We start from the raw sequence: 24,898 nt of genomic DNA, 5'->3' as shown, positions 1-24,898 counted from the left end.
TGCATTCAACCATAGAGTACAAACTCAGGAGAACAAGAAACAATTTCCTCAAATAAGCCAAATTACAATTTGCTATAGATGAGTGACGTTACAAGAACAATTTAAGTGCTACAATTTGTTAGTCTTTAGTCGAGGTAGAGTCTGAAGAGGTGTGTCTTTAGTTTGCTGCGGAAGATGTGAAGGCTCTCTGCGGTCCTGGTGTCTTCAGAGAGCTCGTTCCACCATTTCGGCACAAGGACAGCAAAGAGTCGTGATCTAGTCGTGTGTTTTGCTCTCAGTGAGGGAGGAACGAGTAGTTTTGCAGATGCAGAGCGGAGAGTGCGGGTTGGGATGTAGGGTTTGACCATGTCCTGGATGTAAGCTGGACCCGATCCATTCACAGCATGGTACGTGAGCACCAATGTTTTGAACTGGATGCGGGCAGCCACCGGTAGCCAGTGAAAAGAGCGGAGGAGTGGAGTAGTGTGGGAGAATTTCGGAAGGTTGAAGACCAGTCGAGCTGCTACATTCTGAATAAGCTGCAGAGTTCGAATGGCGGTGGCAGGGAGACCAGCCAGGAGGGAGTTGCAGTAGTCCAGGCGGGAGATGACAAGAGCCTGAATCAGAAGGGGACGTATTCTCCTGATGTTGTAGAGCGTGTATCTACAGGATCGCGTTGTCGCAGTGATGTTGGGAGTCAGGGAGAGTTGGCTGTCGAGTGTGACGCCGAGGTTCTTAGCGGTCAGAGTGGGCGTTAGCACGGAGTTTCCAAAGTTGACTGTCAGGTCCTGGGTAAGCGAATCTTTTCCGGGAAAGAGAAGTAGTTCAGTCTTGTCGGGGTTGATTTTCAGATGGTGGGCGGACATCCACTGAGAGATGTCAGTTAGACAGGCAGAGATCCGAGCCGCCACCTGGGTGTCCGAGTGAGGGAAGGAGAGAATTAGTTGGGTATCATCGGCATAGCTGTGGTAGGAGAAGCCATGCGAGCGAATGACAGCGCCAAGAGAGTTGGTGTAAAACGAGAACAGGAGGGGACCCAGCACGTAACCCTGAGGAACTCCAGTAGTAAGAGGACAAGGTTCCGACACAGATCCTCGCCAGGTTACCCGGTAGGTGCGGCCGTTCGAGGTAGGACGAGAGAAGGGAGAGAGCAGAGCCAGTTCCTGAAGGGAGGAAATAAGGATCTGGTGGTTGACCGTGTCAAATACAGCAGAGAGGTCCAGAAGGATGAGGACAGAGGAGAGAGAGGCGGCTCTAGCAGTGTGGAGTTGCTCTGAGACAGCAAGGAGAGCAGTCTCCTGACTGGTGGGGGTCAAGGAGGTTGTTACAGTGGAGATAAGAGGAGAGTTGATTAAAGATAGCACGTTCAAGGGTTTTGGACAAAAAGGGAAGAAGAGAGACCGGTCTGTAGTTGTTTTCTTCAGAAGGGTTGAGGGTAGGTTTCTTCAGGAGGGGGTTGACTCTTGCCTCCTTCAGAGAATTGGGAAAACAGCCAGATAACAGCGTTGTTGATGAGACAGGTGAGGAACGGAAGAAGGTCAGGTGCGATAGATTGTTGAAGATGTGATGGAATGGGGTCAAGAGGGCAGGTGGTCGGACGGGAAGAGGTTACTAGGGTAAGAATTTGGTTAGGAGAGAGGGCGGTGAAAGAGGAAAGTGAGGGCGAAAGAGGTGAGGTCGGTGGGACGTAGAAGGGAGAAGCGAGAAGTAGGAAGTGGGTTTGAGAGGGAGGAGCGTATGTCAGCTATTTTCTTGGTGAAGTAGTTGACAAAGTCTCCCGGAAGAAGGGTGGAGGGGGGAGGAGGGGTAGGGGGTTCGAGGAGATTGGAGAAGATCGAGAAGAGTTTTTTGGGGTTAGAAAATGAAGATTCAATTTTGGATTGGTAGAAAGAGCTTTTGGCAGCAGAGATAGAAGCAGAAAACGAGGAGAGGAGAGATTGAAATTTAAGCAGTTCGTCTATATCACCTTCCCCTCCCCCACCAGCAACCACCCTCTCTATTCTGGAGAGAGACGTTAACCGGCTCTTAAAAAGGCAAAATCCCCGTAAGGCAGCCGGTCCGGACTCCGTCTCCCCTCACACCCTGAAGCATTGTGCTGACCAGCTTGTCTCCAGTGTTCACTGACATCTTCAACACCTCCCTGGAGACATGCCACGTACCAGCCTGCTTCAAGGCCTCCACCATCATCCCTGTTCCCAAGAAGCCCAGGATCACAGGACTCAATGACTACAGGCCTGTCGCCCTGACCTCTGTAGTCATGAAGTCTTTTGAACGGCTAATCCTGACCCACCTGAAGTCCCTCACCGACCCCCTCCTGGACCCCCTGGAGTTTGCCTACAGAGCCAACAGGTCTGTGGACGATGCTGTCAACATGGCCCTCCACTACATCCTCCAGCATCTGGACTCCCCAGGAACCTACGCCAGGATCCTGTTTGTGGACTTCAGCTCTGCCTTCAACACCATCATCCCGTTTCTGCTGCAGGACAATCTCTCCCAGCTGCACGTGCCCGACTCCACCTGCAAGTGGATCACAGACTTCCTGTCTGACAAGAAGCAGCACGTGAAGCTGGGGAAACATGTCTCAGCCTCTCGGACCATCAGCACCGGTTCCCCCCAAGGCTGCGTTCTTTCCCCTCTGCTCTTCTCCCTGTACACCAACAGCTGCACCTCCAGTCACCAGTCCGTCAAGCTCCTGAAGACCACCCTCATTGGACTGATCTATGGTGGGGATGAGTCCGCCTACAGGTGGGAGTCTGACCATCTGGTGTTGTGGTGCAGCCAGAACAACCTGGAGCTCAACGCTCTAAAGACACTGGAGATGGTTGTGGATTTCCGGCGGAACAGAGCCCCCCCCCCCCCCCCCCCCCCCCCCCCCATCACCCTGTGTGACTCCCCCGTCACTATTGTCGATTCCTTCTGGTTCCTGGGCTCCATCATCACTCAGGACCTCAAGTGGGAGCTGAACATCAGCTCCATCACAAAGAAGGCTCAGCAGAGGTTGTTCTTCCTGAGGCAGCTGAAGAAATTCAACCTGCCAAAGACGATGATGGTCCACTTCTACACGGCCATCATCGAGTCCATCCTCTGCTCCTCCATCACCGTCTGGTACGCTGCAGCCACAGCCAAGGACAAGGGCAGGCTGCAGCGTGTCATCCGCTCTGCAGAGAGGGTGATCGGCTGCAATCTGCCGTCCCTACAGGACTTGTTCGCTTCCAGGTCTCTGAAGCGAGCTAAAAAGGTCGTGGCCGACCCCTCTCACCCCGGACAAAAACTGCCAGATGTGCCCCTTGCATCTGGCAGGAGGCTGAGGTCCATCAGGACTAAGACCTCCCGCCACACCAACAGTTTCTACCCGTCGGCAGTCGGGATCATCAACAGAGCCCGGTCCCCCACTCTCTGACTATAACATTCCACCGGTCACTCCCCTTCACACTGCACATGCCACTTTAACTGTAATTTATCACTTAGTCGTCACTCGTCACTTTGTTACTTGTTCGCTAGTGCACTTTATGCTTAATATTTTTTTACTTTTTTAATATTTTAAATTTTTCCCTTGTTTTATACTAACCCATAGCCTTATTCTACTAACCCATTGTTTGACATATTTTGGCAATAAATGTTTCCTGATTCCTGATTCTTGGGTTATGGATCATTTATTGTGATCGACTGTCCCCTGCTGACACTCTTTTAGCAGATCCTGCTATGGTGGGTTAATTAGCTGAAACTAATGCAAATGATCTGAACAAGGTGTTACATTTAACATCACCCATCTTGTTATGCAGTTTGCGTCCACGGAGCACGGAATAAATGAAATCAAAATACATTTCGGTGCAAGAGGTGTATGACCACCATAGCATCTCTGTGGAGTATCTGTCTTAATGATTTATACCGCCACAAAGACCTGTTGAGAATTAGCAGAGGGTGATATTCACGGCGTGGTTTCAGTGTTGCAAATGAGGGTCCCCTGGATGCCTAACAGGAGGAAGAGGAGCTTAGGAAAATGAGGAGACGCCCCTTTGCTATCTTTGTTGGTAAAATTATACCACTCCTCTAAAAAAGGGTTCATACCCTTGTTTCTAGTTCGCTGAGGAGACGGCCAACAACACTTTGGTTTTCTCAGCATCTCAGCCACAAAATCGGAGAGACTCCGGCTTCGAGCCTGAGAAGAGTGAGTCAGTGTTCAGGGTTTATTTATTATTGGTTGTCATGAAAACCAAGCAGTAACTTTTGAATAGACGTCTTTGCTGAGGGAAACACCCGCGTTACAGTTTGGCTTGGATAAAGCCAGCGGTGACCGTACGGTGAAGTGGACCATACTGTAGATGAGTTCACATCTTTCTTTAGGATCAGCGCAATTGCCTTTTTATTCCTCAGGGTGATACATCCATTGACTTTGTATACACCACGTAATCAAAGTGAGCTTTAGCTTTGGTGCATTTCTGTCACAGAGATTATTTTATTTACAACTTGATGTAACAGTTTGCTGCCATGAATGTGATGCTGATGGAAATCATTTGGACATTTGGTTGGTTGGTTGAGTGTCTCTGTTTTTCTGTCTCAACCTTTCCAGAGTCAAAATTAAGCTTTGGTATCTTCTTAGTGCAGAATTGATCCTTGCCGACAACACTCACAGTGGCAGAAAAAAACTAAAACTACACAATCCATGTGTTTCTGAAGCTGCTCATGGATTTTAGCCAAACCTCAGAATAGTCTGATTCCAGCAGCCAGGATATGAAGCACTGGCTACATGTGCCATTCTGTCCAGCAACAATAGGTCCGAAATGTGATTGCAGAAGGTAGGAAATGACTGAAGATGTTTGAGTCAAACAATGAGCATTGCATTTGTTTTGGACAGGCTTTAGTAGCAACTTCACTGTCTGTGTTCCTGCCTGTCCACATTCTCAAGACCTCTTCCCTCCCGATATAAAGCATACAGCTTAATTTGTGTGCGATCAACACAATTTTTAATGATGCATCCGAGGCGGTGAACGCAATTACATACACAGTTGTAAAATTTGTCCAGCGATCACATTCATCCACTTTCCACCAAGCCATTGTATACTCAACAATCAACGAAACCGCAAATAATGTTTAAAGTTACCCTTGTGCTACATCTCCTCCATCTATTTTATTACCTTTTATAATTTCCTGGACACAGTGGATCTTTGCAGCGACCAGCGCATTTAAACCCATTGGAACCAATTGTAGGAGAAAGGCTGTCTTGGGATGCCCTCAGTGGAGAGCAGCTAGGCTCATTAGTTATATCCCTACCGTGGGCTAATACAGCCCTGTAGGAGCGAAACAGAGAGGGGGAGAGAAGAAGACACCCCTTGGACTCTTTCTCAGGGGTTTCTTTGCCACATTTTCTTGCGCACTAAATATTCAGAAATGTAAACGTACCAAATGAACTTTTTCAAGAAAGCTCGGTTCATTCCATTGACAACGGACAAAATATGCAAAAGTTTCTTCAAAACGTAGCGTTCACATGCAAACAATCTGACCTTTTTCCATTAGTAAGTGAGAGAAAAACTCTTGTTTTGTTCATAATGATCGGGGGACTGGAGGCCACGATGCTGGCAGGTCACCATTTAACCAGAATTTATCTTTTTGTCAGTTAGAGGGGTTTTGAGTGCCGTTATCTATGGCCTCCCCCCTGAACAAGTAAACAGCCCATTTATTATTAACTCAAGTTTAAGGTAGAGCATTAATCCTCTCTTGACAGTTTTCCCACTTGTTAAGGCAGCCAGTTGTTCCTGCATAGCAGATTGCTTTCAGCTGCTGTCTCTGCAGGCCCACTAGATAAGAGCTGAGAACCCTCCAAAGTTTGTGCGGCATTGTCTCCGACGACAATGACTTAATGTGCGGTAATTACCCTTATCGGGTCTTACGGTGTAACTATTTGGGAATATCGAGTATCTCTAGTATAAAACAAGAGAATAAAGTTTAACTCTTAACTTTATTCTCTTGTGTTATACTAACCCATAGCCTTATTCTACTAACCCATTGCATTAGCATTTCATTTTATTTAATTACTTGTGCACTGCTGTCTTTTGTTACACTGTCTACTGTCACGCACCAACTGCCAAGACAAATTCCTTGTATGTTTGACATATTTTGGCAATAAATGTTTCCTGATTCCTGATAAAGACATGTGATGTGTTTCCCATTGTCCGCATGTTTAAGGGGAGGACCCCTCTGGCCCTGTTCTCACAGCCATGACTTTATGGTGGGAATGAAGCCGTTTTGTGTAGAATATCGGGTCCAAACCAGGGAATTTGATCAGTAGACGGGTTAAGAAGACGATGCGGACTTTAGCACACTGAAGGACAGGGTTTCTGTTTGCTCTCCATCAACACTGTTGCACATGAATCAACGGAAGCCGGAGGGAATCAAGTGTGAAGCTGGGAGTAAAAAGGGCCGAGAGAGGGAATCTGTGAGGGAGTACTTTCCGACATGAAGGCCCTTTCCCTTTTTTGAGTAATGGTAACACTCCCTCAGTGACAGTGCGAGTCTTCTGCGAGGAGAAAAAAGGTCTCCCTCTTTTCGCCCATAAGAGAGAAGACTCGGCTGACAGCCGAACCGGCACTAATAGTTTTATAGGTTGAAAGTAAAGACAGCCACTCTAAATATCTGTGAACTCTAGTCAGTCTCCTCTTCAGCTGCTCCAACATCTGGCTCGCAGATTTTCCTGGATTCAGTTTACTTAATGATCAAAATGAAGCACTGCAAAGACACTTTCCCAACAGTTTCCAGATGCAGCCTAGAAAAGCCAGACTGTTAAATGTATCTGAATGAGAAATGAGCGCTTCTCCAGAATATCTTTACACTTCCTTTTTTTCCTGGAGAATCCATATATTTATTTATTTATTTTTGGGGAGGAGGGGATCTTCAATAATGCGCACAGCAGCACAGAGCTAGGATAAAGAAATTGTTTGATTTTAATGAACGCAGCTCTAATTCCCTCTTCGCCACTGATTATGAAGGAGGAAATGTATCCGACCACTGCTGAGATAAATCAGCACGCATAAAGAGCCGCGTGAATCACGACAGGAAGATAATTCTTTCATTCTTTTTTGCCAATTTGACGGATTCATTTCTGCCCTTTTGGTTTTAGAGAGAGAACATGAATGTTACACAATATGGTATCTGGTTCAATTAGGCAACTTTTTCCAACTGAAATATACTTTCTGTAAGCCTCTAACACTTCAATACTGCTGTATTCAGCATGCATGCCATGGCAAATATAGAGGATTTTCTTGTACAAACACCTTTTCCCAAAATTGGTTCTTTTCCAGGGTTTTCCAAAGTTATTCATTCAGAAGTGCTGTGGTATTTTGAGCACACGGAGAAGTAAAAGAAAGATTTGTTGGAATCACCGGCTATGCAAATGAAATGGGATATCTTATTTTGTGGACATGCTTAATTTGGATTAACCATATGAAAGCAATTAAACTGAGCCTTCCATTTATGGGATTGAAAATGTCAATTTAACTGTTACCGCTGAAAAGATTGAAATATGAGTGAGTCTTCTCCCCTTTCAGCGTGCATGTCCGTGTGTGTGTGTGTGTGTGTGTGTGTGTGTCAGTCGGAAGCTGCCCGTCTCTGCCTGCACCTCAGACGCTGCGCCGATGTCACCAGCAAGGTCACATGGAAGGCACAACCTCCTCCCATTCCGCTGCAGGTTTTAACCCTCCCATCAGCAGCTATAGAGCCACACTAGTAGACAGACACTGAGTGGATGTGTTTGTGTTTGTGGAAGTGTTTGTGTTTGTGAGCAGACGTCTCTCTCGAAGAGAGAACGAAGAAGAATTTGCATGAGTGTGTTAGCAACGACTGCGACATAGTGACGTATGCATGCATAACATATGCAGGCAAGACAAAGACCGTTTACATGCACCGGTGCGCGCTGGCGTCCCGCGATGATGCTCTTAACCTCCGTCTCAAACCATCTCATTAACCACAATAGCGAATGTATCTGTTCAACAATTGTATTCCTAATCTAAACCGCAGTGCTGTATTTTGGTAGCGCTGTTGCGTGCCACAGGTAGCACATCATCAACTCCAATTCACCCAACTCATCAGGCCAGACAAGTGAGAGGCATTTTGCAAAAGATAACTGAATCGATCTGTGCTCCGCAAATCGGCATTCCGGACGACATATATCGATTACAAATCGATTGAAATGTGTGTGTGTGTGTGTGTGTGTGTGTGGGTGGGTGGGTGTGTGTGTGTGTGTGTGTGTGTGTGTGCCCGCTCTACACTGTGCTGGGGGCCAAAACACTAGAGATTGCTTTGATCTGGATTCTTTGTGTCTCGTCCAATCACAATCATGTCACCAGCTCCCCACGGCAGGAGCGACTCATTCATGGTGCAGAGAGAAGACCCTCTTGCATGTTATTACTCGATATACACTTCATTCTACATGATCTATGCTCACAAAATGGCTTCGCCCATATCCCACAAAAGCCTCGCAACAGCGATGGACAAAAGCATTTTTTTTTAACGTTAAATGGGGGATCCGGATGCGTCTCCATCGGCCGTGGAGTCCGTCACTTAGGGAAGAGATGTGTTTTGGTAATGGAGAGCTGTTAACTGGCTCCCAGAAACTGGAAGGAAGAATTTAACAACCTACACTGAAATATTCATGTCCGCTTCAATCATCCAGTTTAAAAAAAAAAAAATCAGTCCTGCATTTAACTCAATGATGAAACATACACTTCAAACTGTCGACTCTTGATTGTGGTGGAAACTTTGCCTCCACTGTCGTTTTCAATTAAAATAACTTTTAGCCTTTAACTGATAATAATGTATCAGAAACTGATAGCTGTTTGAATTCTATTATAATGCCCAAATAAAAATGCTGTTAATGCAAGAGACACTGGGTGTCTTCACTGCAGGCTACACGATTTAATAGTTACCCGTGTTCAAAAAGCGTTTGTTTAGATGGTTGTTAGATGAAAAGACACATAGTCAAAATGGATTAGGGAATTTAATATCTCCTCCCTCTGGCGGTTTTGAAATCACAGCACTGCTGAAGATTTCTTTTTTGTCCAGCCATGATTTGTCTCTTGAAAGAGTATGGATGTAGAAAAGTAATTCCAATGCATGTAAAACAGCAGCCTAAAAGTATACTTTACCTCATTTCTTCCACAAGGCTTATGAAGCTAGTGTTGGAAAGTAGCCTATATTTAACACAGTAACACTAATGCCATGTTTTCCTCACATTTTCCATCATTTGAGCATTGACTGCCACTCTATGGCAGCTTCCTCTTCTTCTTTCTTAGATTATTTGCACCCGGAATGACTATCAACCAATTTTCTTTGGAATGCTTTTCATATTCAGGTAACGGGAGAAGAATGATTTTGTTATGTAGAAAGACGGCTAAAGTTTGCAAAATGTGCATGAAGTGGCTAAAGCGTATCTGGGACAGAAAGAATCACACTGTCACATTGATCCGTGCAGCAATACCATTTTTATTTGGATAAAATATAATCATGACACAGCAGTCATCCTGTGTTTGTGAAAGTTTCAGTGTCACTTTCCTTTCAAAATTACATATTTCTTGAATTCACGCAGAGGACTAATAGGGCAGGCTAGAGACTGACAACCTGGCGGAAAGACAAATTTGTTGATAACTGGAGCTGACACTGAGTGATGGGTAGAAAAATGGTTTCTCTTGGAATGGAAATAATACATGTTGTGTCATTTGTATTCATTGCAACTGCTGCCCTTCAACTTAAAGAAAGAACAACTTTTACATTACCTGACATTGATTACTGCTCAGCAAATAGTCAAACTTCTAATAGACCCCCAAAGACATATCGACGATACATGTTTTTATAATCGTATGACTTCAATTGCAAAGATAATCATATATGCTTTCTACTTTTATTATTTAAAATACAATTCTTTCTTGCGATGATTGTTTTGTTACTAAGCTGCCATTGGTGATCGAGCCAGCTAAATAAACCGTTATAGCCTTGTTGTTGGACTCCTATCATATGATCACAGGAAAGCAATAGCCGGGAGCAAACTGATTAGTTCAAAGAGCCATCGGGGGTAAAAAAAAGGAGCATTCGGCTCATCACCCTGTCTGACGGAAGCAGCTTTTGCCCACTAGTGTTTGACATGTTGGCGTAAAGAGCTCAGGAAATGCAAATGCAAGTAAAACAACAATGCCTCCTCCCTGCTTCGCAAAACAGTGAGGGCTTGCATCTGTGGAAGAGGTGGGATGTCTAACAAGAACTAATGCTGTTTATGAAGGCAGAGTTTTTGCATCTAATCACAATGTCTATTCCCAAGGGTCTGCTAGTTCTTCATGCTTCCCTTCAGACTGGTAGAGCACCTCTCTTCCAGGAGCGCTGTATTTTTAGGATGTTGTGAAGCTTCCTCAGCTGCATACAGAATGAGATGCTTGCCTTGAGGGGGATGTCGAGTTTGAAGATGATGTCCTTTGGATTTGATTAATTCAGTAAGGGAGAGAGAAGCTGTCCCCGACTCGAAATAGACTCCCTTTTAAATGACTGTATTGCTGTTGTTTTCTTAGTTCTTACTGTTTGGCCTCTTTGCCACTTATCAGTGAATCACAACACGGGTAAATAAATATGTTCTATAGGGCTATCGGGGGCGGGACTTTGCTCATGAGTGAATCTTCTTGTGTGTGCACACGCTTGTGTTTTGCATTTGCACGAAAGAAAATGTTGAGCACAGGCAAGCCTGTCGTTTCAGATGAGTCAGAAGTAAACACGAGGTAGAGTTTGCTGTGATCCAAATGCTCCACAGCTCCCTCTTTTGCTGTAAATAGTCTCATTTATCAGTGGTTGTCTTAACAAAATTAAACTCTCTTTTCCCAACAATTTTTTTATAAATCCTCGAAAATCGTGTACCAAATCTAGCTGGGCTACAGTATGTCAATCATGTACTTAATATTCTGTCTCATTTAGCATCTTGAAGAGAGATTAATGACATGAACAATCTTTACAACAATCCCCGAAAGATGAAAGAACCCTCAAACAAAAGACCGTTCGCTGCAACTTTGATTTAACGCTTTAATACAATGCAAATGAGATCACATGCAGTGTCTCCTCGTGAAGTCTGCGCCTATCGTCTAATTATAACGGCCAGATATGCCGTAATGGGACACATGTATTTTTAAATCAAAGCGGCTGTATGACAGGGGAAACCGCGTCAACACTGCGTCGACGCGGCTCGGACGACGGCTTCGTTGCGTCGTGAGCTCGCCGCCCTCCGGCTCCGTTCGGGAGAAGCTGCCGCTGGCGGGTACGGGAGGGCCGGATTGTGTCTGCTGCCCCCCGATGACTAATGAAAGAATCCTCAGCTTTTGAACACGTTGTTCACCTCCTTCAGCACTCATTAATGGCTCGTTGGAGGAGGACGGACTCTCCAGCCCCTGTTTCCCACTCCTTTAGCATAGGTCTCCTCTGCATGCCGAGCATGTATTAAAGCAGAGTAATGTAAAGCCTCAACTGAATGTCTTCCCGCAAAGTGTGTTTTTCTAATGAATTAAAGATGGCTTCCTTGCTCTCTGGCTGGTAAACATTGCTGTTTGCCGCATAATCAGCATACAGATTTATACAAATGAGCGCCATGGTAAATTCAAACATTCAGATAATGGTTGGGAGTGAAAGATGGTTCAAAACACTGGATGCAGTTGCAGCGGCTCTTAATCACTGTCAACCTTTGCACTTGTGCTTGGCCTGATCGTGGGAAATGATCTTGCGTCCCTGTTTTGTATTTCCAGGAGATGCCTCTGTAAATGGGTTTGTCTGTACCAACGCCGGCCTTCCGTTGCGCGGGGCTGATGTGGGTGGTTTTCTGCCGTGAGCTGACTGTTGTAGAGAGAATCACAGCTGGGAGTGGGAGACCAAAAAGAAAAACAGCAGCTGATGTGAAAATGGCTCAATTAGGGCAGCAATAAATTTGTTAGGGCCCACGTTGTGTCCGCGCGGGCTGGGGGCCCCCCCTACCTACAGGCTAATAGAAGGGTTCCACTCCTTCAGCTATATACAGCTGGCAACATGATATCGGCAATACAATAGGCCCGCTGTCCCGTACCCCCAGATCAAAGCGATAGCCCCAAACCCGTGGGGTTTGGCATTGACAGGCTGCAACAATACGGCTCCTCTTTTCTCCCCGCCAAACGACTGAAGGAAGCACACCTTTTCCTGGTGTAAGGGGGGGGCGAGATGCACGCAGACGGAGGATCATAGTGGCGACAGCCGATAGCACCCCACCCCCCCCCCCTCCCAGCCACCCTCCGGGCAGCTGCCCACATTTTTGTGTCTCTGACAATTAGACTCCTGGCTGACAGGGGAGCGCGTTTCAGCCACTATGTTCAGATACTTTGTCAAACGTGTAGCGTGCACAAAAATGGACGGGTGCGCCCAGCTGAAGTCAGTCACCCCCTATTAACGACGGGCCTATTAGCTCCTCCTGTGAGCTGGGAAATGAAAGGCGTGGAGGTGCAGTCATTTATATAACCAATCTCTGGGTGCTTCGGACACGCCCACGTGTTGGGCTGCGGCTGAAGGCTCTCCTGCAGAGACGTTCCTTTCCGTTGCTGCTTCTCAAACCGCACTTCAGTGTAACAACTATCCTTCCCACGTAATCTGTACTACCAGCAGTCGGGCAGCTTCCCCACATTGAGTTTTACTCCAACTTGTTATCGTAATACCTTGATTGTCTGCAAGGTTCTGTGGACATAGTCAGAGACTTCGAGGTGTCTCAGCTGATGTGTTTCTTTTTAGCTTCTCTCAGACCCCGTGCAGACGAACTCTAGTTTGTCTGAACCCCGTGAACCCCGTCTCCTGATAGCCCTATCGTGCAGACGAACGCACTGTATCCGCACTCCCTCGAATCGGGGGTCCAAAGTGAGTAAACTCGAAATCCGATTGCTTTTGGTGTCGTCTGCACGCTATCCGCATACCTTATCGGATTGCCCCACCTGATTGCATGCAATCCAACCCAGTCGTCTTCTTCTGCTTCTTCTTCTTCTGTGGAGTTTCCGTTTGTATACGCTGCGCATGTCTTATGCGCATGCTCCTGTCTTCTCCTTCAGTTGTCTGTAGCACCTTAAAGCGCCACTAACAGGCGTGGGGGATGTACTACAGCGGAGTCAATCGGATTCACTGGGTTCATGTGCACACGATTTAAAAAGTGTGTAGGTGTGAAAAATGAACCCGGGTTCAGGCAAACTAGAGTCCGTCTGCACGGGGTCTGAGCGATGAGCCGGTGTCTGCAGGGCGCAGACCAGACATGAAGTATGAAATGAAGCTGCAGTTTAGTTTTTATTGTTTCCAACCGGCTTGGCGTGTGACAGCATGTAGTTGTAATTGAAAGCCAATTTAAATAAATTTGTGTGAGAAGTTTCCATACTATTATTCCATACGTGTTCTCAATGCTGCCTGATCAAATATTCATTGATGGAGACAAAAGTCCACAGCTTGCCTGATAAGAAATGTTCTCTTTTCTTTCATGTTTCTGTCCCATTGATGGTGATGCTACTGAATCTCAGGTAAGAAAGTGTTTTATTTAATTCTTGAATGAATGGAATGTAACTCATCATCTAGTTTTGTATTGCTATGATAAATAAAGCCATATTTACCAAACTAACTAATAGTTTTGTTTCAGCATTTCTAAAGCAATATAGCATTGCATCCAGAGTCTAGCTACATTTTCATCCATAAATGCATAAACATAGTGTCTGTTTCCTACAAAATGAACGAAAAATAGAGTCTGATGGTAACGAGAAGTCCACTGTTGCTTCCAACAGCCTAACCTTTAAAGGCATAGTTCACCCTTGTGTAGGAAACTGATATTCTTACCTCATTTTGCAGATATCAGCTATGGAGCTAATTTGAACTTTAATTTGATAGACTGTGAATCGTACCTAAGTACCTTAGAACTAATATTGTCAAATATGTTTACTGAAGTCAAAAATAATATTTCCCTCTGAGATGTAGCGCAAGCTAAACTATGAAACTGGAAACAATCAAGCAAAGTAATAATATTTTAAAATAAAAGTCTACTGTACTTGATTGGGATGAGTACAAGAACACAAAATAGTTCATAGGAATAAAGTTCCATCTGTTATCAAAGTGCACCAGATGTTGTGCACCGGATGTGCTTCATTTTGCGCTCATTTCCAGTTATATTTCACTAAAAAAGGCCACATCAAAATATGTACGTTCTTCTCAGCTGCTCTGATTTTGCGGCGATGAGTCGTTGTTTCTGACGTATCAACTTTTCTCTCTCTTGGTTTTTTCCTCCCAAATTACTATGGTGCAATGGTAGTGTGTTTCCAGTTAGGCCTCAGGGAAAGCGCTGCATTTGGTCCAGTGTGCGATTCGCAGCCTCTGCCGCTCTGGACTGGGCCGAGATGCTGAGTGAGTCTCCAGTCTGAGCCTCAGTGCTGATCAGCCTGAGCCACGGCGCTTCTTCCTGGATGTTTGCTTCCTGGTTGTCCAACTGTCAGACTTTCTCCCAGGCTGCTAATCGGCTTTGAAATGGAAACAATTAGTTCCGTGCCTGAGGTGGTTTGTTTTGTGGTTGGATTCTGCCGTAGGGTCTAAAGCTTTGGCTCTTTCGTTGGAAGCTAGCAGAAAGGATGCATGAGTTAAATATTTCCTTCTCGTGTCTCCAGAAATTCCAAGAGTTTACTTTATTCATAAAATTATTATATATTATTATCATATTAGACAATTGAACCTGTTCTATGTGCAGTGAGTTGAAAGGATGCGATTGAGGCCGCTCTTTGGAGCAGCTCGGAAGGTCTCCTCAGTCTCCTCTCATCACATGTCTCGCTTTAATTTGTCTCAACACGCCTGAGGAAAGGTCACAATCCAGATGCCTTCAACGGCCTCTACTGGTCTTCCCCTCTCCAAAAAGAGGGAAAAGGAGAGACGGAGGGATGGACAGAGTGGGAGGAACGTCCCGGTGTTCCTCCTCTCTTTTTTCTCCATCGTCGATGCAATATTCTCATTTGTAATTATAAACGTGCCGGCACTGACTGGTGGCTCATTCGTCGGTCAGGGGAGCGATGATTGGCTGGGATGACCAGGGACACCTGGATGGCTGACGGGATCTACTGTACATACTCACTGCAGCACCGAGGTGTTTGGACAAGTCCCAGAGTCTCAGGAATTCTTTCTCCATAACGTGACATTTGGAACCGATCCTCTCTCTTCTCCTCTTCCTGCTGTTCTACTCTCTTGTTTAAAGCACTGTGCACTTTGTCGATATTGTGGAACACAAATTGAAAGAAACAATAATTCAAGATGCAAGATCTTGCAAATATTATTCACTATATATTTGTATTAAGAGAGGTGACATGATGAGACATTTTGGTAGAAATTCTCAGCACTTGTGCGTAGTCGAGTCAGCCATCAATGCTTTGAGAAACTCTACAAATTCCATGAAAAAGAAAAAGGGTTGGAGATGGCTGGAAGCACCCACAATCGCTCACATGAAAGAGCCCGTGTTAAACAAGCTTGGCACTCAAGAAACAAACCTCAATGTGCCTGTGCAGACTGCTGTGTGCATGTTAATCAATAGTCATGACTTATTCAATGACGTAGCTGTCAGGAAGTGGTTGTGTGAAGTGTGAAGAGCCTTTCGAGATGCACACATTGTTTTTTTTTCTATAAGGCCCGGAGAGATGGAGGGGTTTTCTTTTCAGAATATGCAATGTACAGATGTAGTGAGTACAAGTGGCAAACTACGGCATCGGAAAAAACGTCTTCTGATGTTGACATATTTTACCGTCCTAGCAAGTGAAAAGGCAAATTTCTTTGACAAACATCTGTGTCATTGTTCAACTTCACGCGGTTGCCTCTGCAAACTGTGTGTTCAGGGCATTTATTTAGAATCTGGTAATGTCTAAATACCGCCTTTTGCATCAGGCTTTGACGAGCCATATCCTGAAAGTAGAGGGAGGGGAAAAACCAGCAGAATGAAGCATGTCCGTGTTTGTTTGGCACACTCCGGTCAGGCTTCTTGCAAAACCTAACCAGCGTGGCATCGACAAAGATTACGGTCCCACAGGCACCCGGTGGGTGTGCGGAAGAAAGTGGGCCCTCGCTCTGCTGGCTGGCGCTGAAACACATATACTTAGGCACAGTGGCGTACCCTGGCACGCAGCAATCCAACATAAACGCACTCATGACAAAAAACGCACACAGCACGTTGCGAGGAGAGAGTCCAAACATCTGTAGTAAGTGTTTTACTCCGCTCGACCCCTCATTGACAGCTTAAGAGTGGAGTTGGCTCTCCTCATCCAGTCCTCCACCGCATGAGACGCCACCACCTCCCTCCCGCTCGTCCTCTCCCAATCGCTGCCTGTGTCCCTCTACAAAAATGTGTAGTTGGAAGAGAAAGTTAATGATATAAAAACCATCCCACTGTCTCTTTAAGGGGGAATTAGAAAGAAAAAAAGCGCCGGCCAAGAGTGCAGGCCAAGGGAGAAGAGGGGTAAAAATAAGAAGCCCGGCAGGAGCGGCACAGCAAGGTCACCTCTGCCGCGGCGTCGGACCTGTCGGATCGAAGGCGGTGGCTATGGGGTTGCAGTGGTACGGACCGGTCTGTGCTCTAATTATAACCGTCCCACGTGTGGGGTTTGTTTCCTGGGTGCAGCACGACCTCTAGTGCGGCAGGAAAAACCTCCGACCGGTCTGGAACCGGCAGACGCAAGTCCGTCTGACAAGGTGTGAAAAGAGTGCTGATCTTTTTCTCCCTCCTTCTCCTTCTCTCAGATCTCACTTTGATGGACTGCTTTCTAGTGCAAGGAGCTGGGCAAGCGCTGCTAAGCTACATTACAATATATGGCGTGTTTGCCCAGCAGGTGCCATTTCGCTCTCTGCCATGATATGAAACACTTTGCATTGCTACTGAGCTGAATGCCAATGTCAGCTGAAACATGCAGCTCATAGACCTCGTCTTTAAACACCTCTGGCACCACTTAAAAAACGTTGGTAATGTGCTGCTTGTTAGCATCAGTTTATACTGCATTAGATGTTTCAAACTCCATTAGTGCCTAAAATTTTAAAGCAATGAAACCGTTTTATTTTTATTTTTTTAAGGTTTGAGGTGACAAGACCCGGTTTCACTTCCACTGATTTCTTTTGAAGGAAGTAATTCCAAATAAAAGTTTCAACATCCTATTTTGAAACAAGGACACTGAAACAATCTGGAAAGATGTCTATCTAGATGTTCGTCTGGTTTACTATTTTTTTATGTTTAAAGCACCACAAAATAAACTAAATCAACATAAAATAAACTGATTAAATCAAAATATTTCAGTGAATGAACTGATGGGGAAACCTTCGGTGAAATGATTCCTTTTCCAGAACAAAAAAAAACATACAATTTGTGTGATATTTACAGAGCCCCCCGGGTTGTTTTAACACACGGCTCTGCTGCTGTTTATCTCGGACACGTATGTGAGAGGCCAGCTGAAACTCTGCCTTTCACTTAGTGGGCAGCGTAACAGAAAGGGTCTTGTGGAACCTTGTAATGCACAAATGAATGTTGATGTGTGATGACAGCAGTGAGCACCTGAACAACACCCACGACTGGCTGCCGGCTAGTCTGCAGAGGCAGGTGAGACGCCTTCGCCGCGGTGGTTTAATGTTACGTGACGTTGCTCTTTTGCTCGACAGTTCAGGCGAGCAGCAAGTCGGATACAAAGGCTTCCGTTATTTGTTAGCGACGGGTTTCTCTCTTTAAGACGCCTGCAATCAGTGTGGAAGTGGCGCTTCTGAACATCAAGGTTAATGAAGACGACATTCAATTAAATCAAAGCAGACCTTGTTTGTACTCCGTCAACCTCTTTGATACTGGCCACTCTTTTTTTCTTTATTCCCCAGTTTACCTGCAATATGTAAATCATGTTTCCATGTTGATGAACGAAGCTTATTTTTGAGCGAGAAACCCGTCCTGAACTAACCTGGGGAACAATGAGCACCCTGTCTCTCTTTTAACAGCAACCCCTCTGAGGTACTGCTGTTGTTTTTTTTTGCATGATTTCACTTATAATGATGAAGTTCAAACAGAAGTGCAACCATCTGTCCAACTTGACTTCGGAGTCTAGTTCTCTGCACTCTTCCAAACTGGTAGTTGGCCCGTGGGATATTGTTCATTTACCTCTAGACCAGCGGTTCCCAAACTCAAGAATGCCGCGGCCCAATTTAAAATCTGAAAATCTTTTGCGGCCCACGCAAACCTTTAATCACAACTCTGATAAAAACATAATGATTAAATGACCTTAAGAATTTAACCAAAATCAAACATCCGCGAGCAAAAGTCCGTCTCCGCGAGGTATTTGATCGCTTGCGAAACGTGAACTTCGTTGCTCGCGAGGAGAATCTCTGCTCGCGCTCGAAGGGGTTTTCTACGCGCTCGCTGTTGTTCTTTTTGACAGTAAGGTGGAGACGGTGCTTTCAGGGTACGATCGATGCTGCGAGGTGCGTCCGCTCCCGCCGCCCCCCTCGCCATCCACGCCTTAAATCTTCGGCTGCTTTTAGAATAACTTATTTTCCCCGTTAAGATGGTTCAGCTACTGTAGAGAAAAGGGCGTCGTCTCTCGCTCTTTAATCTCATTAAATGCTCGGCAAGAACGACAGCTTTGTTTCTCCGACGCGCCCTGAAACAAGCTCCATATCTCACGCGCTTGAGCGCCGCTCAGCATCTCGCCGTCGTAGACGAGCTTTGTCATGTTTGGCAGAGCGCCTTGAGCGCCGTGTACAACCGGTATTGAACAACGACAGGCGGACAAGAGCAGCCGTTTCGAGCGAGAGCCTTATTGTTTTATTAATCTGTCCGTTTAAATTGTTTGTGCTTCATCAACTAATGTTTCACATAACTAATGTGCCGCATCATAAATATTTTTATATTAATTTCAAACTGTTAAAAGTTGAAAATTAAAAAACTTTATTCATTTATTTATTGTAAATGACCTGCCCACCTGCAGTACCTGCAGGCCCCCTGGTGGGCCGCGGCCCACACTTTGGGAATCGCAACTCTAGACCAATTATGTGATGGGTTAAAGGTTAAACAAGCTATGCTAACACAAGACAGGGTATTTGTTTTGTTTTTCTTTCTGTTAAAACTCCCTAAAAAAAAAAGACAATAGATGTCTATTCATCATAAGCCTTTAACTAAAGCACCGACCGTACATGTCGTTTTTTTCTATAGCAACTGCAGCTCTTATCTTGGCCCCACCAAGCCAGAACAAGTATAACATTGCTAAACTAGTAGGAAACAGATGTCTGCGGACTGTTTGCCAGATACTCCGCTTCATTCCTTTTCATAACACTTCATCCACAATGTCTTTCCAAGCTGGTTCAAATTCCTCTGTGACGAGTGACCTCATCCGGGAGGCTTTTTAATTATACTGCAGAAATTGCATACGCCACCTATAGAAAAAAAAAGAAAGAATCCTTTGTGAAAAATCTTGGATCCTCTTTTTCAGATTTGTCAGTGTTTGCGAACACTGCAATCTAACAGCAAGGAAAAGGAGACACACGGAGGGTCAGAGTAGAGAAAGGAAAAGGGTGGAGAGCGTTCTGCCTCACAAAGTGTTACATCACCAGACCGCTTTTCCATCACGCCACACATACTTCACTCGTGTGAGTCGAGTTTCCCCAGCAGACTCGAGTTTGATTTCAACTTTTTGGTTCATTCGGCTTGAACCAATTTGTCCAAAAAAAAAGGCCCAGAAGCAAAGTCATCATATTTTGAAATTCATTAAAAATATGTATTCCTCAGTAGGCAGGTCTTGTGTGGAATGCCTGGAATCTGGAGCCTATATGGAATGCACATTCTAGAGAAAAGCTGACCTCTCCCAACACAAAGCCCTCAACTTCCAATCTCTATTAGATAACCAGACAAAAGGAAGTTAATCATTGTATATAATATCTGCTATTAGATATTCAAGACATGGGACCAATGGCAGGTGAAAATCAGTGTCTCATAATGTAGGCTGCAGAAATGTTGAGGCTGTAAACATGTGCTTTTACAATGTTAGAGATTTAGAAGGTTTTTTTTGTTGTAATAATACAGAACGTATGAATGGAATAACTTTCTTAAGCCATGATGGTCATTTTAGAAATCTGACAAAAATGTATAAATATTTACATCCAAAAAAGAATGAATGTTTTGTCACCTCGTACAACCTTTGTTTTAACGTTTTCCTATAACAATATGCTTCATAACAAGAGAAAGTAGCTGTAAGCAGAACGTTCAATCAAGAGCTGACTAAACACTCTGCTATAAGAAAGATCCAAATTAAAACAATTTTTTGCACAATTGGTTCTCCACTCAAGGAAAATTGCACGTCTGGTTTACCATATTACAGCTGAATCATTACAAAAAAAGCAGTAAATAAAAAATAGAGTTGAATTTAAGCACTGAAAAAAAGGCTGTACCAAAGAAGAGAAATAGACTAAATATAATAACAAACTAATTACTAAGTACTAATTTAGTTATCAGCAAACAAATATCCCTTATTAGGTCTGTCAAGCAGCTCTTCTTGCCTGCAGATCATTATAACTCCTAGAAATGATCGAGTTAACTTGCTGATTAAAAATGCACAGCCACAGGAAATGCAAGTGGTTTAAGCGATGTGCTTTAAAAAGTCATATTTTTGTGTGGATGTTTCTGATTACTTAGTGTTATATTTGTAGACTATTTTCATAGTGAAACACTTCTTATTCAGTGAGACGGCGTGATAGGCAAACACAAAGTTTTTAATATATTTTGTGGTGTTGAAAGTCATATTATTAGTGTTTTTATTGCCGGTAGTAGCAGCTTTGGTCGTAGTGTCACTTGCAATGTCAGTATTTTCTTCTGCAGATGAACGTCTGGCACCATCGGTGACAGAGTGGTGTCATGCCTGCCTGAGAAGGTTCATCATGAGCTCTACCAAAGCATGTCAGGCATGCAGGTGAAAGACTGCAATGTGATTAGTCTGTCCTGCAGGATTGTGATAAGAGGCCACAGTTCATGCATATCACCGAAGGAGCAAGTATTTGACTTGACTTGGAAAAGGTGATACTTAATACTCGCTGAAAAAGTTCAATCCACGTTCAAGTCAATCACCTTTCATCTGCTAATTGAGTTGCTAAACTCCATCGGGAAAGACGGGCGTCTATGAATGTCAATTCCTGGACCATTTTTCATGTATTCTACACTTGCTTATTGCAAACAGCCCCCGTCTGCTTCCTCGACGAGACAGCGACGGACCTCGAGGGCCGTGCGTAATGGAGAGCCTATGAAAACTGTGTTTCCTGAGAGCATACTGTACTGCCTTTGGTCTTAAGTGAATTATAACCTGAATTTGACATTTTCTAATATCCTACACCAAACTTTTTGTTTCAAAGAGATAGGGGCGGTAATTGCTGCACCAGAAGAAAGACTGCCGATCCTTCTGGGTATTGCGGGTGACTGTGGGGACAAGGCGAGATTGAACATGGTAATTGCAAAGACAAGGGCTGAGAATAAATGGGAACAAAAGAGAGTTCTTTACTGTCAGATAGAGGAAGGTCAGACGCACAAGTGTATGACATCCGTGCATGTTACAGTGTATTATTCACAGCACTCACAGGGGACCGCTACCTTTTCTTAGATATCCAATTCATCGCTTTGCTTTCTGACAAAGAGAGGAGATGATCTCTGCTGATCCCCCCCCCCCACCCAACTGCACTGAAGTAACAAGATGTGATACCAGATGCGAGGACGTCAACAGCGCTGGGTCGCGCTGGATGTCAGAGCAGGACACCGTATGCTTATTTCCCCCCTCCTGCCCAAGTCATTATTTCATTATTTGATGAATGCCTCCACGGTGTTGTCAGAATGCTTATACGTTTCCTCAAAGATGAAAGACAAACGGCAGCAATTTCTTTCTTCAGATTAGATATTGATCACGGCTAGTGCGCTGGGCGTCAGATATCTTCTCTGAAAAATGAATTTCAATTGGTTAGAAACCCCACTTTGGTATATTCATTTTTCTATTACAAAGACGGGCGCCACAGCGCCATGTGTTTTGTGGGCTTTTTAATAGAGAATATCCATTTTTCTTTTTTTTCTTTTTTTGGCTACCATATTTTCTGATCAGCCTTGTTTGCGTTTTGTCCCACTCAGTTTGGACCCGGTAACTTCAAACAGTGCCGTCCCATTTGGAGACTGAAGCGAGAGGACGGGGAGCCGTCTGACTGACTAGAGGCGCGGCGCACTACACGGGATAGAAGAAATGTCAGAGGGAAATAAATAGGACCAATGTCCCACACGTACAGTCTATTACGTCTCTCCGTAATAGACTTTCATGAGGATTGTAAAAGGAAATGGCAGCCCATATTATCCGAACAATATGAATAACTCTGCGTTGTGTTGTCATTTTCGGTCCGTCTGAGATGAAGGGTTCTCTTACTGTACCTTTAAAAACAAGAGCGTCCTTTGATATTTAATCTTCATCGTCGTGCATATTTGACTGAGATGCCAGATGAGTCAAATGCAACCAAATAAAACATTGCCGTAGTTTCTGTCGCTGATTGTTTTTTTTAGAGGGGACAATAATAAACAAAACCACAAGTATAAGCAGTGTTTCTTCTCAGAAGCGCAGAGGCTGGCCTCGGACGCACTCGCACGTTGTTGTGAATAATTTCTGTGTCTTTCTGTAAAAGATGACAACAGCAGGGAAATCACTGTTGCTCAAAGGAAGCATTAAGGCCGAGATAACTCTGAGGCTCCAGAGACAGGCAGGAGTAAACAAATAATGATGTTCCTGTGTGCATGCTCCTCCATAGACGGGTCTTAAGCACAGCACAGTAGGTCATTACAGAAATTCAATCCACTGGAATTTGGATTCATTAGATGCGGATTCTGTGAGCGACTCCCGTGTGACCTTTTCAGTTGGGGATTTCAGACAGGAAGTCACTCAGTTGTGTTTGTTTTCCGTCTTCCAGTCTCCACTGGCTGTGTAAAACATTTTATTTGTTCACTCTGGACAAATAAAATGTTATTTAGCAATTGTTGCGTTGTATATATTTCTCCCTATAGGCGCTGGTTTAGAGGTTATTTGCCGTGACTGCATTCATGCATCATATCCCAAATGACTTTGTCTCCACAGTGGACTTTTATTCCATGCAGTCAGAGGAAACGCTGTCGCTTTGTATGTGGTGCCAGTGTGGCGGCCGGGTGTGAATTATCTCACTGATTTTGTCAGGGTAAGACAAACAGGCAGAAGAGCCTGTTACGAGGACATCTCGAGTTCTTCACAACCACAAATGGAGGACGTTATATGCCAATGATGTTTATTGAAGTTCTCCCAAGCCGTAAAGTGCCAGGTGCTCACAGGTGCCAAAGCATGGACAAATAAACAATAAAACACCTTCGATGTACAAAATAATGATCTTGCATACAAGCTCAGACTTCCGTCAGCGTACTCAGCACATATTGCCTGCACTGCCACCAGGCATAGCCCACCACTCCTGATCGCTCCTAATTCATACCCTGTTAACCCATCCATCACCTCCCTGCATACAATTAACTACAAGACCCGAGTGCTGTCGGGCTGAAATGAAACATCTCCAAGTGGCATTCAGCTGTTACGCATACCGGGAGTTACTCTTCATAGACTTGTGTGTTTTTTGTACGCGCCCCTCCCCCTCATGAACAGAAATGTGTGCGTCTGCTCGGCCCTTTAATTTGATGCAGATTTTAACCCCGCACTCCTGAAGTAATGCTTTTGACTTTGAAAAGCTCTCACACATCTGAGGAACACAGCTGATGATTTAGCGCTGCGAGCCGTGCCGTGAATCACCGAGGCTCTGCAGGATCTTCTGCTCTGACTCAAACATGAAATCCCTCTCGCTCTCTCCCTTTTAATCGCCACTGAAATACATTCAACATGTCCGCTTATAGGCCTTCTAATACTTCTTTATTTCTGCATTGCACTCTTTTTTCTTTTTTTTCGGAATCACATGTTAATGAAGAGCGTCATTATCGACCCTAAATATTTAATTTTCCGCTCTGTGTCTGCTTCTGAGGGGAGGCTGGCTGGAGGAGGGCGGGGGGAAGGGAGCCATGCTGTGGCATCAGCCTTATCTGCATCTGTTGCCTTAAAGTCCGCTGTAGTCTGGCAGTGTTTCAGTCCAGGTTGCAGGCCGGCCCCGGTGTAACTGCACTGCACCGCGCTTCCGATTCCCTGCTCCAGTGTTGCTCTTTGCCCCTCAGCCCCGTCTCTAAACTCCGTCCCCGGCCTCAGCATTCGCTCCAGAGAGGCTGCGTGCCCTTGTGATAAGGTGTGAGGCCTGTCTGCCTCTGACTGACAAGCCTGCTCCTCGCCATGCCAGTGCCTGCTGCTCGATAAGGGGAAATGTCAGCGTGCACTGAAAAAAGCGTAACAAAGCTGTTGTTCATTTAATGTGTTTTTTTTCATTCCAATGAATAAAAAAAATTACTTTGCTCTATTAAACTAAACTTTTTTATTTATGGGTTAGGGTTTAATCGAATATTTTACTTCACTACAATGTAAACTGATAGCAAGGCACCAAACTGATTTTTTTTATTTTAATCAAAGCATTTTTATTAGATTGAGATTGATTCGCGCATGCGCATTTTTTAAAAAGTTCTGGCGGAAACTTATTTCCACCTCAATCTTCCATTGCAGAGGACGTTGTGAAAAATATCAGACCCCACGGCATTTTGGTAACGTTAAGGTAAGTCATTCCGATTTTTAAAGATGACTGGGCGAAAATGTTAGCCCGCAGACAAAGTGTCTGTCTTAAGTGTCTTAAGTGTTTGCTTTTGTGGGCAATTAATCGTTCGGCTAGGGTTGGCGCTGGGGGGAGGGGGTTCGCCGTTCGGGACATTAAAATCGTCATTGACAGAACAGAGGTCCTCAGA

General features: G+C 44.8%; 1 protein-coding gene across 1 annotated transcript in view; it reads left to right on the top strand.

Moving 5' to 3' along the window:
- Positions 1 to 24,898, top strand: part of LOC120812655 (nuclear receptor ROR-alpha A-like) — a 197,987-nt gene that overhangs the window by 32,224 nt on the left and 140,865 nt on the right. The window lies entirely within an intron of this gene.

Source organism: Gasterosteus aculeatus, chromosome Y (genome assembly GCF_964276395.1).
Source record: "Gasterosteus aculeatus chromosome Y, fGasAcu3.hap1.1, whole genome shotgun sequence".
Lineage (NCBI taxonomy): Eukaryota > Metazoa > Chordata > Actinopteri > Perciformes > Gasterosteidae > Gasterosteus > Gasterosteus aculeatus.
Note: the sequence above shows the minus strand (reverse complement) of the source record. Positions and strands in the feature narration are given on the sequence as shown.